The following is a 21340-nucleotide window of genomic DNA, read 5'->3' on the forward strand; positions in this document are numbered from 1 at the left end:
AAGTGTCCTACCAAGGTAACTATCAAAGGATTCCATAGCTTCAACATGAGCAAAAATTGTAAACCGTTAGAACAGTTCCTCTGATCTGCAACTCTGAAAAAAGATCTAAGTGTGTTTGATAATAAAAGATAATATAGTTAGTTATTTTTGTATTATATGGTTTAGATATGATAGTTTCATATATGGTAAGTAATTCAGCTCTTACAACAACATAAAGAAGTAGGTTCAGTTATTATTCCCACTTTAAAGATGAGGAAACTGAGGGTTAAGTAACTTGCCCAAGGTGACAGTTAATGAGTGGGCTGGGATTGGAACCCAGGCAGGCCAAATCCAGGAGCCAGGCCTGAACCACTATACAACACTACCTCTCACTATTTATACTGCTACTCATACTAAACAAATGAACCATGGATTTGCAAGTATAGTAGAATCATGGTAAAAGTGCAAGATGGACAGTTCATTTTCCATATTTTGATATTCAGTGTAGTAGGCAGAATAATGGCCCCTCAAAGATGTCTACTTTCCTAATTCCTGGATCCTGTGAATATATTACTTTACATGGGAAAAGAGACTTTGCAGATGTTATTAAGTTTAGGATCTTGAGATGGGAAGATTATCCTGGATTATCTGGTGGGCCCAGTGTAATCTCAAAGGTCTTTATAAGTGAAAGCAGAAGGTAAGAATCAGAGGCAGATAAGGGGATGTGATGATGAAAGAAAAGTTCAGAGAGCTGTGATTGCTGGCTTTGAGGATGAAAAGGGGCTACCAACCAAGGAATGTGAGTAGCCTCTAGAAGCTGGAAAAGTCAAGGAATGGATTCTCCTCAAGAGCTTCCAAAAGGAATGCAGCCCTGTGGACACCATGATTTTAGCTCTGTAAGATCTCTTTTGGACTTCTGACCTCCACAACTGTAAGATAATACATTTGTGTTCTTTTAAGCCACTGTGTTTGTGGTTATTTATTACAGGAGCAAGAGGAAACTAATATATCCAGTCATTATTTTCATTAGCAGCAGTGTTTTAAATGAAACCAGCTTATTCCCTTCTAAGAATGATAATCAAATTGAAGATTATAACCATTTCTAACTGCATATGTAGGAATTGTGAGAAATTTGCCTCTCTTCTTTCTTATAAATAATTCCAGTTGACTGCTTTCTCTGAGAGTTTGAAAGAATCTTTACATCCTTACAGTTTTGCTGAGTCGAGTACTGATAGTCTAACTAGTTCTGAGCAACTTTTTGAGCAATTCACTTGGAAATGACTGGAAATTTACTTAAGCATAGACCTTTTAATGAGGTAATTATCTTTATTTTATAGTGAAAAGGGTTTGCTCCTTCATAGAAGATTATTTATATCTTACCCATAATTGGAAAGGCCAAATGGCTTTGAAGTTTCAAAATGCTGGTATTTTGGAAATGTATTTACTTTAATCGAGATAAACTCTATTTTATCTGCAATTAGTTTCACTTAGCATGTTGCAAGGATGTGTCTGTTAGTAAATTTTGTAAAACCCTACTAATTAGTTGAAGAGAAATATGCTTTTCAAATTCATAAAGTTCAAGATAGCATACCGCTACTAATATGCACATGCCAGGACAGGCAGATGGAAGCACCTTCACATCTGCTTCCACCTTGAGCTCAGTGATCATGGACTTGGAGTGTGTTCTTTAGATTAGTGCTGTCATAAATCAAAGTGAGAAGAGGGAAAACAGTTTAAATAGGAAAAGGAAGTCTTGAACTAGGGATGTGATATCTCTGAAGATTATCTCAAGAGATTGATATCCCCTTTAGGACCATTGCTTCAGAATAATGAAATGAAAAAGCTCACTCAGTTCTCCTCAGCCTTTCATTCCCGACACACTAATACACACAGACTTATACCATAAGTTCAGTTCAATAAGTATTTATTGGACATCTGTGTTGGTGCAGCATAGTCTTTCCATAATTCTTTCCTTTTCATTTACACGGTATAGTCTGTTATCTGACCATTGTTTTGGTTTCTTGGTAAGAAATCAATTTAGGATTTGAAAGTTCTTCTTGTCTTTGAAGTAGTACTCTTGTATTTTCTAACACTTTATTATCCAGAAATTTTATTTAGTCCGTTCAATAATACATTTATGGCTACTTAAGAAAAATTTTCACATTTCTTGCCTGGGTAATTTCTTGCTTAATCATTGACATATGACATAAGTTTTCTGAATCTTGGATTAGATTAGAAAATTTCTGTTTATTCCTAAATTAAACCAATAATTGACTATTTTTAACTGCTGTCATTATCAGAAGTTTCTTCAGTGATAGTGTTCATTGACTTATTTATTGTTTCTTGTATGAAAGTGAGAAAAAAACAATGTGTATTCTCAATAAGCACAAAGGGCAAAGCTTAATTCTCTTAATTGCTCTCAACATTGCTCTCTCTGTCTTTAACTGTTTAACTGAGTTTTTAAAAGTCAACATTATTTTAGAATTTTATACTTTTTATTTCTGGTTCAAGTAGGTAAAAAGATCAGCAAAGCATTTTTTTCTTTTTATAATAACTTAAAATGTTCTGAATAGACAACAGTGCCAAAATACTCTTTTGCATTTACGAGTGACTTCACAATAAGATAGATATGAAAAGTGAATATGGAGTTTTATCTATTAATATGAATATGCCATAGGCAGTCAAATATACTTATGATAGTTAGAAAATTATGTAGTTTTGGATTTTAGTTTTCATTCTTGCTGTGAAAGTAATTGTAGAATTTTCCTGCCATTAAAATATGTGAATATTGAATATTTTCTATATTCTTTATAATTATTTCTCAGTGGCATTATACTTGTCATATATATATATATATATATATATATATATATATTTCTCAATATCACCCAAATTTAGGACACTTCATTTCACGTGACCAAACACCTAATTTTTATTTAATAATTATTTATTGAATGAATGAATAGATGATTCAAATTCTTGAAATACCTCAGAATGATCATCTTAGCTAATTGTTATCATTCATTAGTGCTACTGATAAAGATGTTTTTATTTAAAATTTCTAATTAATCAAAGTGAATACATTAGGGTATTTTTTCCTGAAACAGCAAGTCTCATGTTGTTTTTAACTACATATAGATAAAGATAGATATATCATGGCAGAAACTGACAAAAAATGATACCTTTTGACAAAACGGAGCTCCTGGGAACTAAGCTGTCAGTTCTTTAAATAATAGCAGTATAATGCTGAGTTATGCTGTTAAATTTATATTATTACTTTTCTCTTTTTGTTAAAGTCTTTCTCTGTTTATTTAAGCTTTTGATCAGTATTCTAGAAAAGCGAAGATAAAAATTCTGCATAAGGTACAGGAACATCTTGGTGGTTTACTACATTGAAAATACAGATTATGTTGTAAAATGCTTGAGAAACAGTGAATTTAGAAGAATGACTCTAGCTAAGAAGGAGGCTTCTACAGTAAGTGCTGCAACAAAGGGACATCATCAGACAAGCCCCTATGGTAGAGACCCCAAAAAGCAGAGGTATCCAGGATAGCATACCCTGGAGTGTTATTGTCGTTATCAAACAGCTGCCAAGTGGGATTATCCGAAGGCTGCATGGGTCATAAGGTTGAAATGTTAATTCTGTATCCTATACTGTACAACATAAACAGCATACCATCTTTCAAACTTTTATTTAAAAAAAAATCAAAACAAAACTCTATCTTTTGTATAAGAGCATCCTTTCCATGGTGGTGTTCCCCACCTAAATCATGAAAGAAGACTGAAAGTCACTGTTCATCTAAATACACTTAAGGAATTGAAGCCCTGTCTCTTAGAGTGGTTGAATGTCATTCAGGCATCCGTAGTTGTTTGTTATTTCAAAACCAAGCAGTGCAGAGCATCCGTTCTTCTCAGAGCTGCTTCTCTATATGCCACACTTGACATTTTAAGTTGAAGTCATTTTTGGATTGTCAGAATGCAGAAGAACCCTGGAAAAGATCCTTGTAAGTCATACTTTTAGTTTGATAGCCAAATAATTAGACATACCTTATCAGGTTTTTGCCTACCCAAATTTCACCAAACTTTTATCCAGTATGTTGTGAGGGTAATGGGAGTAAACGGGGAAAAGGCAGAAGAGCAGGGTTAAGCTAAGGAGAAGATTGACAAATTGTAGTCCTTCAAACTGGCAGAAATTGGAGGAAGAAATGAGGGAGATTTCACTAGCATGCATTATCTCTGCCACAGACAAGTAAAAAGAAAATATGCAGATATTTGCTCTTGCTTATTCCATTGGATACTTTTAAATGAGGCAAACAGAAGAATACAGAGAAATCCTGTCTCTCTGAATAGAAAGGAAAAAGGAGAAACAAGATTAGCTAACACTTAAATAGTACTTACTATCCACCAGGTACTCTTCAAAGTGTTTTGAATATATCACCTGATTTAATTGTAGCAGCACTGCTAACATTACTGTCCTTATTTACATGATGAAACTAAAGTATAGAAAATTTAAGTAGCTGACCCAAGGTCACAGAACTTGTAAGTGAGTGAGCCTGAGCAAGGATTCCCACCCAACCCGTCTGGCCACAGACCACACTGTACTATTGTGCCTTGAGTTTTTCAGACTTAACAGAAAACAGTATTTTAAATATAATGTTATCTCCATAATCACATTATTAACATCCCATAATTTATCCAGTTAGAAGCAAAACTGTTATGGTGTCTCAAACAAAGCAAATACTATACATTTTATTTGAGAGTTCAAATCCTTTTTGGTCTTTCAGACTTCATATAATCAGTTGGCCGCTAAGACCTATTTTAGGAACTGGTTCTCATGTAGACTAGCTTGTTGGAACCCTGTGATCAAAGATGCCTTCTGTTGTCATTTCAAACTATTCAAAACATTTGCATTTGGCATTCCTTGCATTTTATTATTATTAATTTACAAGTATTTTATTAGGTGTCTAAAGTATTTTTGTGTGTATTTAGTGCCTTTTAACCAATTATTTTTTTAAATAAACTTCTTTGTGTATTTTATGTTTGCTTTTCCAGAAACATTTTATCCAAATTTATCTCATATGTGTCTCTCTTAACCAGATATAATTTCTTAAAAATGATAAATAATTATATTTATGTATTTATATTCATTATAAATAGTTAAAAAGATACTTTGGATATTAGACAACCACTAGACAGCCCATTGGTCCAACTGAATTTTAAAATATGAGAAAGTATGGAGTGGCAATTAAGTTTCAGAAGAAGATGGGGGAACTCCTAGCTAACCAATTTCAGAAGGTTTTTCTAAAAAAATATTGAAGTGAATTTCTTCACATGTAGGTTTTTATTTTTTCTGACAGTTATCAGTGTTGACTTTCCACTTTACCAGAGAGAAGAGAGAGAGACCTTGGTTAAGACCTAAGGTGGGAATGCTAGGAGCTCGGGTTGGGGGGCTGGGGGGAGAATGGGGATGGGGTAGAGGATGGAGGAATGGTGGGAATTGAGAGAGAGCTGGCAGCCACATCAGGTCAACAAACAGCATGAGGAATTAGGCTGGAAGTATTGAGCAAAAGGACGGTATAACTGAGGCATGAGGACAAAGGGAAAGGGTGGAGAGGTGGAAATGCACAGGTTGGGGTCAGTTTAAATAAGCCCACCTCTTAGAAAAAAGACTCCTTATGGAGTTGCTGTGTCACCAACTAGACATTGCCTCAGTTTGGGGGTAACTTGGTCCTCATCATTGTGTATTGGGAAAGGAATGGTTTTATATCACTCAAGGGAGATATACTTACAAGTCTTATGAGAGCCCAGAGCATTTTTATTATATTTTGTGATTACAGTTGGAGATGCTGCTTATCTTATTTCTTGTAAAACTCAGAGGGAAGCCTTCCAAGGGCTTTACTGCTCTTGGGTCCCTTCATAATCAAATATGCTTCTTCAGCAGTAATTTTAGCATCTATTATCACACTTGAGCCTCTGGCAGCCCAGCAGCTTTGCAGCTTTGACATCACTTGTGGTTTGCAGACCATCATGCAGTGCTGTCTAGTGCTCCTGATAATAGTTTTTAAATGCATAGCTGATTTATACTGCCTGGAATTGTCCCATCTCTTCCTAGCAATTGAATTTGGCAAATTAATAATTTAACCTTTTCTGCCCCGTGCCCAGGCCTCACTGTGAGGTCATTGGTGTCACACCAAATAAGGCTTCATATTGACAGAAAGAAATCTGTGCTGAAATTGTGAATGTCACCCTCTCTGGAAGATGTACATATTGTCTTTTCAGATGAAGAAATGAAAGCAAATAAGAGCATATTGTCCAAGTGCTCTCAATGAGTCTACAATAGAATCGACAAAGGAGATCTGTGCTCCTCATTCCCAGTCCCATGCATGGCTCCTTGGGCTTCCTTATCTTCTTAGCAAAGCTCTTGTGCCTGCAGAGCAGAATAATCATGCTTGAATTCAGCCTCACACTTAAGTTTTCAGAGCTGATTCCAAGATGCTAGGTTTGAGGACTTAGAGAGGGGCGACTAGAAGGGGGCCTGCATTAATCTGGTGCTCTCCATTCACTGTAACTTTGAATTTTTGTCACAGGGATCCATCTTTAACAAAATCTTGTTATTAAGCAGAAACTCAGTGGAAAGAGATTCTGCCAGTCACATGATTGGTCCCTCAAGCAAAATGCAAAGGTGTCTCTCCCCTCTTTAAACCCTCTACCCTCAGAAATGCCTCGTGATGTTTTTGGACTGGGCTCTGGTGGCTCCATTTGCTAGCCCCATCCCTCCCAGCCTCTCTGTGCATCATACCCCTACCCTCATCAGATAGATACTTTAGACATTCCTCTGTAAGGAATCCTCAACTAAACATCAAAGGCAGGAAGTCCTGTCAGTACCTTACATTGACTCAGCGTGGCACAACAAGGATATTTCTCCTTGCCTCAAAGGTCAATTTGACCCAGACCCAAATTTGACCAGAATATAGAGAGAGAAATTGTAAGGCTGAAAAAGGAGCTCTTGTTAGGGTCAATTGTCTTCTCAAGCTAAAGGAGATTAGAATTATTTTCTTTTACAAACATAATCTTCCTGCCCTGATTTCCTGATTTCTGGTGCACTATAGTACAGTGTGTTCTCATATCTAATTCTTGGAACAGTCTAGAAAGGTTCATGTGCTTCTTATTTTGTTGCTACTTGTCTAAGGCCAAAGAGGTTGAATGTGTCAGACACAGTGGGTCATTTGCATGACATACTACATGTTAATAAAAAAGGATATGTGGGATTCGAAGATATGTTTCATCCTGTTTCAGGATTTAGTTTCAGATCATGGCCAAGTATCTGTTTTCATTGAGAAAAGCCAGAATCCGCCAAAATCAACATGAAGCAAATGAATTGCATTGTGATGAAAAAAGAGTTCAGACATGTACATAGACACGTTGTTCCTTTCAATTGTTATCAAAGTAGCCTTGCTTTTTAAAAAAGTACTAAAGTTTTTGTTGCAATTTAGAAAACTTTCAGTTAGAGAATTCACTTTGTGTATTAATTTATATTCCGTGCTGAAACCGCTCACAAAGTGTAAATATTTCCCGTCCGTATAATAGAAATGCTCAGGCTACAATTTTCGTAGGCAGCAGCCTTATCATAGGAGGGAACTGGTAGAAGCTAGCATTTTATTTTTATTTACATCGTATTCTAGGATTTTAATTTCGAGCTAATTAAGAAATGCACATTTTTGGCAGTAGGGCGAGACCTATAGTGACCACACTATATCAGAATGTGATGCCTAATCAATGTGAGAGAGTAACCTGGAGTTTCCAAAACTCACTTTCGGATTGAGGGTAGCAAATTATCCTTCTTTCTAGCAAATGACCATATACATTACTTTATCTAGATTCGACACATGAAGAAACTATATGTGGATCACCTATAAAGTAACAAAACTTTTTTTAATCTAATTTATTAAAAATGTGTGTTGTCCTTGAGAGAGTTCCTTTGGAAGTTTGTACTTATTCCACAATTCTTGAAATGTTTTTGTGAAACATTTTGGAAGTTCTTTAAATGAAGTTCTAGTCAACTATTTTGAATAAAACTAGAAGAAAGTGTTTTTTTTTTTTGAAACTATATAAGAATGGATTTGGGGATTTGGAGCCACTCTGGAAAAATTCTTCAAATTGCTGTTGCAGGCGCACATTCTTTTAGACACACACCTACTTCTCTAGCCATGGCCAGAATAACTTTTTACTCTTCTAAAACTATTTTCCACTTTCAAAGGAGAACGATTTGCTATCCTTGCAGATATTAAAAAGAATGAGCTGCATTCTCCAAAAGCAATTCCAGAGGGGGACTGTTCAAATTGTTTATAGTAAGAGTAACAACTTTGGTATAACGGCATCACTTCTGAAACAGCACAGTTGTCTAGATGTGTTAGTTCTTACATATTCGTTGAAAAAAACGTAATACTTCAGAGCCACACGCTCAATAGTGAGGTAGTGGGTGCCTTGTTTTAGAAAATTTTCACTTCCTTGAACCCAAAAACAATTACTGTTCTAATACCCTCTATAATAGCTTATGAAATCCTTGTCTTTGACTTTTGGAGGAATATGTAATCTTGTAATTTTTCAAGGGTCATGATAGCATAACCTAGCATAATTGTTCCACAGGCATTTTTATAAACAACATCTTTTAGTAGTAAAAATATGTCGTTAATAAATTAAGACTACACAAAATAGAAAAAAAATTATATTTTGAAAACCAGATAATTACTTGAAATACTTTTTATCACAATATAAATTTTGTATTTGAAATTATATTGACATTACGCTGGGGGAGGTACTGTCTAATTTAACTCATCTTTGTTAGTTTGTGGCTTATATTATTAAAGTGATAACAGTGTTTTTTCAGAGATAGTGGTTAAAAATCTATTGATAGAATAATGAATGTGAATATTGAAAAATTAGATCATTAACAACATTTGATACATTATAACAGCTTGATGGGTATTTAAAAGTAAATATAAATTTACTTTTGTAAATCTTTATTTTGAATGATTTAACTTTTTAATATGTTATAGTGACTCCAAAATTATGAACCTGAAATCAGACTCAAGAAAGTATTAGCTTTGTCCATGTTACAAAGCAAGTTAGATATTTACAGACATTAATTCATTCATCACACATATACTGAGTAACCACTGTGGTTTCAGATGCTGCCCTAGATGTTGGGAATGATGTAGTGGAAAAAAACAAGTAGCATCCTTGCTATATGGGAGCTTCTCTCTAGTGACTTTAGTGCTCCAGAGAGAATAGACCAAACTAGGAGCCTTTGTAGTGACTAGATTGCATGGAAAAGCTCTCATTCCACATCTCTGGGTTCTGTGGTGTTCTTTGAAGTGCGACTAATTTGGACTCATGGTCTCGAAAATCCTTTCATATCAGAATTTGTGCTATGATTTGCTGAATTCTCCTTTGTTATCTTAATTGATATAGTGCTACCTCCCAAATTCTTAGTATTATCAATATGTAATATATGTTACTACTATATGTGAAAGCATTTTGTAAATTGTTAAATCATTTGACTCTAAGATAATGTTGTTATTCAACAAGAAGGCATTTGAGCTGTATCTACACAAAGTACAGTGTAGACTCACACAGTTATGTAGATAATAAGAAAACAGCTAATCCGAAGGTCTTTTTCCTCCTCAAAAATTGGAAGTATTTTTGCCTGAATTTGCTGGTTAATTTATCAACCGTCCACCTCACTTAGTCTTTGTAGAAACAATGTCTAAATCCCTTAAAACTATAGTTTATGTTCACTATGGTTTAGAGCTTACATTTTCTGGCGGGCACAGAATGTGTCACCCCATTAAAAAGAGACTCTCAATATTGTTTATGGAATCAGAGAACAAAATGAAGTCATAAATCTGGAAGACACCCTATTTGGCCACCGCCTGTTGAGGAGAAGTAATTCCAAATAATTAAAGAGGGCCAGTTCACTTTTTTCTTAAACATTTTCCAGCAAGGAGATGTTATAATTTTCCTCAATAACCTAAGTCAGCAGTCACATACATTTTCTTAAATGCGTTCCTTCATGTGGAAAACTGAAACAAAGAAAATGACAGGATAATGTCTGAAACTATCCTCTAAATCTTCCTCAATTTTTTTTATTGTTTTGTTTTTATTTTAAATTCCCCAACCCATGGTTAAGCCCTCTTAAGAATAAACTGCAACTGAATATGCTCAAAACTTAAGACAAGGAAAAGAATCAGATTTCATTAATGTTGTTTTTCATTAAGAATGAAGAAGTATCTTATATTTTTTTTTCAAGTTCTTCTTCCTTGACACTTTTCTGGAAGCATCTCTAAAGATAGGCATTGCAAGAGATTTTGAGAAGAGAGAAATGGTGATCAGCTACAACCGTGGCAGAAATGTCTTTTCTAAGGGTTAATGAAGTCACATTGTTTGTTGTATTTTTTGAAGTCTTAGAATACTTGTGGATTTTTATTCTGACGACAAAGTGCAGCTGTTTCTAGTCAACTCTTTTAAATAAAGTTCTTTCTTAGCACATTCATTTCAAAATCAGCAAACTCTGGGCCCAGAGTCAATCTTCCCCTATGTACATGCCAGACATTTTCATTATTTGTGAGAGTCACAGGTTAATCTCCAAAGATAGATTTTTTTCTCTCGTCAGAATCACATAGGAGTAAATAAAGGCCCCATCTGGCTCTCTGCATCTGAGGCTTGTTTTGAATTCACATGTAAGTTCTTTATTTCCACACAATTGTGCTACATTAACCATCTCTGAACATCGATTATACTTTTCACTGCTGAAACTCTCAAGTGACTCAACAAGTATATCATTCTTTTCTCCTCCAAGCTCCCCTGGGGACACTAGATTTGGAAAGAATTCACCTATAAAATTATCATCAATACCATCTTTTCCCTGCCTTTTTTTTTCACTTTTTATTGAAATATGATAAATATGTAGAAAAGTACACATATATTAAGTACACATCTTGATGAATTATTACAAATTGAATATATACCCATGTAACCAGCACCCCTGTCAAGAAATAGAACACACTAGCACTCTGAGAAGCCCCTCTTGCACTCCCTTCCAGTTAGTAACTCTCCTATCCTTCCAGTTGCTATTACACTGACTTCTAACAGCATAGATCTTCTTTTTTGTCTGTTTCTGTGCTTCATTTAAATGCAGTAGATTAGTATGTACTCTTAAGTGTTTATCTTCTTGCACTTACTGTTATTTGTGAGAATTATCTTACTGGTATGTGTAGTTAAAATCATTCTTCTGCTGTGTAGTATTACATTGTGTAGATATAGCACACTATCCACATCACTGTTGATGGGCATTTGGGTAGTTTTCAAGTTGATGCTACTATGGATAGTGCTCCTATGAACATTCTTGTACATTTCTCTTGGTGAGCAATTTGTATACATGTCTCTTGGATTTATACATAGGAGACCATCAACACATTTTAATTTTTCCATTTTATTGATGAAAAACTTACATAACTGAGAATTTCCAATCAGCATAAATCAACCAGAGTTACCATATTGAGTTGATATAGTTTTTTTTCCAAATTATAAAGACTTAACATTTTAGTTTTCCAGGCTGCCCTCTGGATTTTGATCAAGCTAGTTTCATTTCTGCCTTTTTCGCTGCCCTCCTCTCACCCTGCACACCTGCTTATACACATTATACACTTATGCTTACTCCTTTCTCTTTATTTTTACTTCTGTCTCTTAGAATGGTATAGCAATAATGTAATACTTTAGTAATAAATAGCAGTGCAGTTGTTTATTGAGCACTAACCATGTGAAAAAACATTGTTATGATATTTTAAAATTATTTTATTTAACCCTCATGTAATCTTCATATCATGTTATAAAGATATTATTGTCCCAGTTGCTCAATAACATTTACTTATAATTTACAAATATATGACAAAAAGAACCAAGAATAATATAGTTACTATTCATGGACCCAACTCTCAGATTTAATTTATGTAAAGAGTCTTCCATTTTTGCTTCAATTCTTTCCTGTCCCCAAGATTTAGAATTAGGTGACTTGTTCAAGTCACATTACCGTTAAGTGACAGAGCTGATCTTTGAGCCCAGCTGATACTTGGCTCTTCATTAGTATCCCTGTAAACCTCTACCCTCCCCCTCACACTTGATATTTATTTCAAAGTCTCATCTCCTTCAGATGGCTCTTCCTTGCTTGATTCTATCCTAGTTTTGCTCCTTTCTAATACAAGGTGGGTATATTCATTCAGCCAACAAATATTTATGAGCCTTTTTTAGGTTCCAGGAACTATGCTAATACCTTTCCATGTCTCATGTAATTCTTACTACAGCCGGTGAGAGAGGTACTGGTATTGACCTCAGTTGACAGAAGAGGAAACCACAGTTTAGAGATTAAATCACTTGTTTAGTACTGTAGTTAGGCGCCCAAACTAGTATCATTCTCAGGTGTATCTGACTCTACAGCCAATGCTTTCAATCACCTCTCAAAATTTTGTTGACTGGAGAAGGTATTTTTTCTTTTTTTTTAGGAAGATTGGCCCCGAGCTAACATTCGTGCCCATCTTCCTCTACTTTATATGTGGGACATCCTGCCACAGCATGGTTTGACAAGCGGTGCATAGGTCCACACCCGGGATCCAAATAGGCAAACCCCAGGCCACGGAAGTGGAGCGTGTGAAGTTAACCACTATGCTACTGGGCCGGCCCCAGGAATTATTTTTTGTTATTATTTCTGGTAATTATAGTTAGTAGGAAATGCTAGCTGGGTGTGAGCCCCTCTCCCAAGTCTCTGCCATCTCCTATTTTACAGGTGAGGTTGTTAATGACCAGTGTTGGACCACATGGCTACTCAAGGGAGCCAGGGCTAGAGCCCATGCTTCATGGGCTGGCCCCACGCCTTGTCCAGGGCTTTTCTATTACATATTGCTGCAGGTCTCCAGTTTAACGAGATGTGTGTGATCAGCCCCCATAAGACCAGTTTAAACATCTTTTTTTAATCCTCTGATAAAACTAATGACCTCCTCATCATCACATTTAAAGTTTTTCTCCGTTTTCATGCTCCTTATTTCAGTGCCTCTTTTATGAAGCTCTTCTTCCCTTGGATGCTCTGGAGCTGAACTCTCCTTGTTCTTCATCTAACTGTGACCATGCTATCTCTGTCTTCTTTGTTAATTAACCCTCTGCTTTCCTCCTAAAATATAGGCCATACTAAAGGCTTTGTTTTGAACCCTCTTCTTTTTCTGTGCTCTCTCTGTGAACAATTTGATTTATCCCAAGGCTTTCTGTGCAGAAGATCCCAAATCTTTATTTTTAGCCCTGATTTCTCCTCTAAGATTTAGACCTAGGGCTCAGGCTGCTTGTGGAATTCAACTTGTGCAAAGCTAATTTCAACATTTACTCTCCTTACCAAACCTGTTCCTCTCTTTGTGTTCGGTGCAGTCTCATCCCATTAGCTTGTCATTCTTTCTGTTGTGACCCCATGTCACTTATCTCTTGGCCACACTTTTATAAAAGCCCCTTAAGGGATCTTCCTGTCACTGGTCAATTCCTACTTCAACTCATCCTCATATCTGAAACCAAAGTAATTGTCTTAAGGGTACCTCAGATCATTTCATTCTCCTGTGCGTATAAACTTTGAGGAGTTCTCCAATGCCTACCAACTAAAATTCATCCTTCAAAGCCCCCTTTTATCTGATTTCAACTGACCTTTCAGATCAAATTAATCTGTTTTTTTGCTCCCAATATGTCTACACTTTCCCATTTCTATATCTTTTTCTAATACTGTTTCTTTCTCTAGAAAGTATTTCCTCATTTCTGTTAAGATTCAAGGCCACTTTCTTTTATACCTGGCTTATATCCTCAGCCAAAAGTAGTAGTTGGTGGTTCTTTTTAACCAAGGATGATTGGTACTATGGAAAAGGACAGTCAAAGAGAATCCACTTTGAACAGGGAATGGGACCAAAATTTCATAGTAAGTAAGAATTAAGATGATTGATTGGGACTTTAACTTGAAAAATGAAACTAAAAATTACAAATTATAAACATAAGCTATTTTTCTTATAATAAATAAAATTTAGGTTATACTTGAAACTATGTATTAATTCTTGGAATGTACAGAGAGAAATTAACATATTTATTGAGTTTTTGACATGATTTTTTGACAATTATAAGGTAGAATAATTCCATCACATTGATTTTGACTTTTGCAGCACAAACAAAAATGTTTTTTAAAAAGTATATTCCAGAAATTCAGTTTTACCTAGATTATCTTTTAATTTTATTTTAAAAGCATCATGTCAGTCCCTTATCTCGTCTTCAGTTACCTGGTTTCTCTCTGCCAGATCCTCATTTATGAGTGGCTTTGTATGTAATTTGAGTGGTTCTTCCCCATTTCTACTTTCATTGGCTTTATGCAATTGTGCAGATTTTTCAATATGTACAATTTCTCTTAGCAATAGATTACTATTGATGTTGTAATCATTAGACAATCTCCAAGACCTTTTGTGATTACCTAACACTTCATCCTTCTGTAGTATTTACCATGGTCTAAGTCTTTGGGTACATATCTGTTCTGCCAGGTTTTAAGATTCTTGCAAGGCAAAAATTATGCTTTGTTCTTTTTTTTGTACCTTCCACAGAATCCATGGAAATGTCTTGTACATAGTAAAAATTAGTAAGTATTTGTTGAATTGTGTTGCCTATTGGTTCCCCAGTAGAACAAATCCTTGCTTTTTGCTGCATTTCATCATTAGAAACAATACCATCAAGGGACGAGCCCACTGGCATAGTGGTTAAGTTTGCTGCTCCAATTCAGCAGCCCAGGGTTCACGGGTTTGGGTCCCAGGCATGGACCTACACACCACTCATCAAGCCATGCTGTGGTGGTGTCCCACATATAAGATGGAGGAAGATTGGCATAGATGTTAGCTTAGGGAAAATCTTCCTCAAGTAAAAAAGAGGAAGATTGGCAGCAGATGTTAGCTCAGGGCCAATCCTCCTCACCAAACCCCCCCCCCCAAAACGATAAAACTAGATTATAGAAAAATGAATCATTTCTTTTTTTCCCATAGGAGCAGCACACTAATAAGGAGTTGCATTCCTGATCAAAGACTCATGTTCAGATATAGCCAATAGTGTATCATAAAAGATATAATAACTAAAATCTTCTATGATAAATAAATAAACATATCCCAAGTCTTGTAAATATTTATCAATATAACATATACAATGATTATTTGTATATTACAACATTACATAAAATGTAAAGGTACAAATTAGATTATGCCTCTAACATAAATGTAAAGGCTGTCGTAAACGTCAATTAAAATTCTAATTGACAACGAGTTCTATTCTCCTCCCAAAATTTAGAAGGGGCTTTAGAGGATGATTTTAATAACCTAATTCTTTTAAAAAAGTCTCACTCAACTATACCTTAAGCAAATATTTCCTTTACTCCTAAGTAAGTAGAGATAGGGGTTGGGAGAAGCAAACAATTCTGTTGACCTCAGATTTGCCTCATCTTGTTGTAAGGGTTACTCAATACTTGTTTTGGGAGGTGATAATGATTTTGAGTCTACCACTGAAAAGCTGATCTAACATTTTCCTCATTTACCCTCTCCTTGTTCAACTTAAAACCATTCAATCTCAGAACAAATAAATTCTACACAAGAGCAAAAAGTAGTTATGTCATTCTACTTGATATTTAGTCATGAGAATACTTCACACATTATTGGAAAGCCATAAAAACTATTACCAGGTCATTGGAATGGGCATTTGAAAGGAAATTTCTGGCAGTAGATAGTGCCCTGACTTGACTTAGCATGTGCTATGATATGAAAGTCACTGAATGAGTAAAGGTGGCAGAAATCCAGGAAATATGCAGCTATGATTGAGTGGCATTGAGAGCTATTAAGTGGCTTGAGGTGGTGACTGCCTGTATTGTTAACATCTAACTAGGAAAGAAAAAAATTGTTTCCACAACTTGAGTGTCCTTGTTCTCTCTATAAAGCTTTTATGTAGACTAATTGGAATTGTAGTGTACCTAATCTAACGTGGGTTTTTCAGATACTCTGATAAATCTAATTTGTAGTCAAGATAAATTAAAATAGATAACTTATCCAAAAGATGAGTATAGAGACCATTTTCTTATCCTTGCCTCGCTTTTCAGTACCCAAACATGCCCTCCTGTCTTTGTGTTTCTCTTTCTTGCTCTAGCAATGTCTATTAACCTTCAGGGTCATTAATAAAGGAAGGCTGCCTTCTGATGTACTTCTCTATCCCTCCATGTAATCATGATAACAGAAATCAGATGTGGGTCTCTGGTCGTCTCCAGTTGCAATGTGTTCTTTACTTTTCCCTACTTGGGTCAGGTATTGGGACAAGTGACTTTAGGGACATTTATTGAGAAACATTTGCTCACTTCAACTCCTGTTAAATAATACTTAATTCAAACATTTTTGTCTTCCCATCAAATTTTTTTAAGCAAATTCTCATTTTTAAAAATTTACTAGAAGGTGAATCAACATGCATTTCTTGAAACTATATGTTATCTCATTAGCCTTCTTTGATGATCCTGCCTTGGTGCTCCTTCTCTGTTTCCTGTGGATTCCTCTCTTCATTTATTCAGTCATTCAGCACATATTTATTATAAGGAAGCTTTTTCTAAGCATTGCATTATATTCAGCCAGAACCAAAGCAGTATTTTTTGAACAAAATAATACATTTTCAGTTATACAAAGATTAAATGGTTATTATTATTTACATATAATCGCTATAATAATTATTAAAGGCTATACTTAAACAGGAAGAAAAGCAAAAACAACGAAAAGATATGAGACATGGGAACTGATGGTGAGCAGAGAGATTTGTAAATGTATTTGGAAGTATAATTAACTGTTGACTGTAAACAAATAACTATTTTTTTGTAGTTTTTTAACATTAAACTAAAATGCTAGACAACAACAAAGAGGCTGTGTGTATGTATGTTCAATGGGTGGTCCAATCTGTAGTACCACAAAAAAATAACTAACTAAAATTATAGCTTCTAAACTAACAGAGGGAAAAACATGGAATTTAGGAAATATCAGTTCAGTAAAAGTCAAGAGAAGAGAGAAAAGGAGCAAAAGTGAGAAAATGCGAAATAAGATAGAAATAATCTCAATGTGTTAGTAATCAATGTCATGTAAACAAATCAGTCACCATTAAGAAACGAGGATCATTGCAGATCCTTTGGTATGTGCCAGGTGCTGTTCTGAGGGCTGTATCTGTGTTAACTCACTCACGTTTAAGAACAACCCATAAGGAAGGGACAATTATTATCTTCATTTTATAAATGAGGATACTGAAGCACAGGGAGTTTAAGTCACTTGCTGGAAGTCACGCAGTTTAAAGGTCTTAGAGCCAGGATTTAATCCAGGTCAGGTGCTCCTGAGCCTGCTACCATCCACCAGCAATACTTTTTATTGGTAATGTTGCCCGGGAAACAAGCTGCAGAATTCTATGTATAATATGATGCCACTTACTTGAATGCTAAAACAATACTATATGGTATATACATATGTGTATGGTAAAGGTATTGGAAAAACTTCATTTATCAGAATGATACTTATCAATTTCAGGATAGTGATTGCCTTTGGAGAGAGAAAGAAGAAACAAGTAAATGATCTCATAGGACTTCAGCTATTTCTATTATATATTGGTTTCTCTTAGTAAGTGATATGAAGCAAACATGGCAAAAATGTTAAGATTTGTAAAGCTGGATGATGATCCATGAGTGTTTTCATAGTATTTTCTGTTCTTTTTGTATGTTCAGAATATTTCACAGTTAAAATATTTTCTCTTAAAACAAAGAAACAATTATAGGAAGTAAGACTTTGCTCTCTTCTATACCTTGGGAAATTTGTCATTTAATCCTGAATTTTAAGGACGAGTAATTGTCCTTTTTGCATATTGCTCATTCAGTAAAATGCACTAGTAGCCATCATTACACGTATGCAAAACCATAACAATGTTGGTGTTTGAGAAAGCAATAAATAACAGCCCTTTTCTCCACTCAAATTGGGAACCAACTGAGAGAGACAAAGGAGTCAGGCAAATGCTAATGAAACCATCACCTTGGTTACTTGTAAGGTGTCTTGGAGAACGTGGTTGGGTGTGTGGCAAAAGTGGGCTTTTAATACTGAACAGATCTACTCACCCAATCTAAAGGCAGCCGTAGAGAATCATGGTCCTTTGTAGGGGAGGGCCTGCCCCTGTAAAATTTATGGCAGTGAGAAGCAAGACCAGACTTCAGGTTTCCTGCAGGGGGAAGAAGCTGAGCTATGTATACACAGTTCCTCCCCACAGTCCCTCTAGCCTAAATTCACAACTGTAGAGGACTGAGTGGGAGGAGACTGAAAGTTTTTAGAGAAAATTATTGTAGTGGAAGGCTGAAGAGTAGGAAGAAATGTTTCTACAACCTCCCCTAACTCACTCAAACAACAGTCAATCTGCCTTCTGTGACTTCCAGATGCATGGACTATTAGGAATTTTGAAGACATTTTTATCATTAATTCATAGCCAAATTGTCTGGTACAACTGAAAACATTCTCTCAATCCACCCAATCACATCAGATATTCTTATCAATTTAGTTATTTATTTGTCTGTTTATCTACCTATTTGTCTATTCATCTATTTGTTTTTTATTTATGTGTTTATCTGTTTATTTACAGCTCTCAATTAATTAATAATTAATTAATTTATTTATGAGACATTCCTCCTTAGTGCTCTCCTTTCTGCAGTTCCACTCTGGACTAGTTGCTCTCTAGATCTGCCACATAGCTACCGTCTTTCACCATCCTTCAAGAAATTCCCATCACCTCTTTGCTGTGTTGTATCCTGTTTCCTCCTTTGTCGCTTTACCCCCTTGTTTGGGTGGAGTACATCCTTTAGTAGCTTCCTAAGAACAGGTAGACGGGAAATAAATTTTTCAACCATGCCTTTCTAAAAGCATCTTTCTCCTACTCAAGTTATAATTTGACTAGGCAAAGAGATTTTCCCTTCGATTTCTAAAAATATTGCTTATTTTGTCTTCTAGCTTCCAATTTTATTGCTGAAAATCTGAGGACATTCTGATTTCCTAGGCTTTATTTCAACACCTCTTTTTTTCCTTCCTGGAAGGTTTCAGAATCTTCTCTTTATCCATCATCTTCTGAAATTTTATAGCCCTGTGCCTATATACATATATATGTATTCTCATTTTCTTTTCTCTTATGAATGTTGGTTCTTCTTCACTCATTCTAACATTGTATTAACTCTTCTCTACTATCTTCCAGTTTTTTCTACTTTTTAGATTTCCACAATGTTGTCTTTCAATCCGGCTGAAATTTTTTTTGACTATTTTTTTTATTTTAATGTCCTTTCTTATTTTATAGTGCAATATCTTCTCCTATCCCTCTGAGGAGAATAACATTTTTTTCAAGTTTAATTTATTTTTCTTTCTTCTCAGTTTCTGTTCTTTTTGTTTGTTTGGATCTTTTTGCTTTTGGTGTTCTTCACAACTGGTGACCCTTGGTTATCCATTCGTATTTTAAAGGTGCACTAAGACACCATTTGAAAGCTCTGTGTGTGCATTTGTGCAGGGAGGGGGCATGTGGACTGGCATATTTCACTGAAGGACAATAAGAATTCTGAGCATTTTGGAGGAGACTCCTCAGTAGGGCTGCAGTTAACCCACATAGTACCGTTGTGTGAATTAAAAAAAGGTATCCCCTGAAGCATATGAGTTGTTGACTAGTTGATGCCTTCATGCTAATTAGAAAAAGGTAACCCCTCCCCAGGACACATGGCTTGGTAAGGGCAGCATGAGTTGGATTTTATTCCTCATTCACCCCCTCAACCAATGTCCATTGTATAGATAACAACCTGAGAAACTGTGAGGGCCCTGCTCCTAACTGTTGGTATCTTTAGGCCTTTCTCTCCACCTGGTCTGTTTCTCAGAGACAGACCTTTAGTGTTCTTTCTGGAGGTGGTTCTAGGTAGTGTTCTGGGGGTGGGGAGAGTCTAAAGGTCTGCCTGCTAGAGTTCTGGAAGCCAAGTAGAGGAAAGAAGCTGAGGAAGGGAAAGTGTCTCACTGTTGAATATGTAGATTTTCACTTAATGCTCTGTTTCACGAAGAAGAGTTATCCATACCCAGATTCCCAAGCCTGTTGGTTGATTCAGCATCTTCAGAGAGTCAACTTCCAGTCTTCTGCCATGATGGGGTGGAGAAATCTTCTGATTGTGAAGGGCAGAGGAGGAAATGTCTGGATCCCTGTAATATAAGTACTCAACCACACTCTTGTTTTCTTTTCCATTCCTCATTGCTTTCTTCTGAGATTCCTGATGCCTGCAGTTCCTGAATCTTTCTAGAATTCCACATCTCTGCTGACTTCCCACTGCTTACCTCCTTTACAAACTTAGAATTCAACTATGAGCCTGGACAATTATCCTTCATCCATCTCCTAAATAGCTTTGAAAATTGTGTTGCTGTGCCTCGTCTACTGTTGTCATTTCTCAAGTTTTCTATGTCCTTTTGTGTTTATTCAACTTTTATGTGTATACTTTCATTTTAATAGGAAATAATAAGGAAGCGGAAACAAACACATATGCTCAATTCTTTGTGTTTAATCAGAAGTGCATAACTTCTTTATTATTTGGGGCAAGGAGTTCTACATTACTGAATTTTTACATATACTCATTCTAATACGTGTTCTAAATTTGGTAGCTAAGGATTTGATATATTTTGCTTAAGGTTGTAGTTGCTGCATTGCTCTTACTCTTTTGATCTTTTAAAATTAGTCAACAGTCCTACTTGACAGAATCTGTTTCTGATTTTCATTGGCAGTCGTTGAGGTGCTATTCGATGCACAATTGTGAAGGTGAAGTAGATTTAAACAGGGTAAGGTGCAACTTTGCTGGATTCATTACACGTTAGTAAGCACATTCACTTGGGCTTCACAGCATCCCACAAATCTTGATTGGCCTTTGTGGGTGTTGGGCCAGTTTTTTTTTTAATGAAAGTCATGTTGTGATTTCCTAAGGAGCTGAGGAGACCTGGGCAGCTAGTGTGTATTTGTATTATTACTAGGAGGTGTTATGATCTCTAATGCATGCAAAAACTGGGATTTAATGTTGCAAATGAATACAGAAAGGTACCAGACCATATAATGTTTTTACTAGCCTAGTTGTACCCCACAGCAGCATGCTAGTCAAATGAATGAAAAGTAATATTCTTTACCACCCACCTGAACTGAATTATTTTCCTTTGTGAGTGAATATTTATCTCTAAGATCTTAATAACAGGCTTGAATATCT

The 21340-nt window shown here is 35.7% G+C and overlaps 1 protein-coding gene across 3 annotated transcripts in view; it reads left to right on the forward strand.

The window, feature by feature from the left end:
• RNLS (renalase, FAD dependent amine oxidase) overlaps positions 1 to 21340 on the forward strand; it is a 253211-nt gene that overhangs the window by 30027 nt on the left and 201844 nt on the right. The gene's annotated exons all lie outside the window — the stretch shown is intronic.

Source organism: Equus asinus, chromosome 2 (assembly GCF_041296235.1).
Source record: "Equus asinus isolate D_3611 breed Donkey chromosome 2, EquAss-T2T_v2, whole genome shotgun sequence".
In the NCBI taxonomy this organism is placed as follows: domain Eukaryota; kingdom Metazoa; phylum Chordata; class Mammalia; order Perissodactyla; family Equidae; genus Equus; species Equus asinus.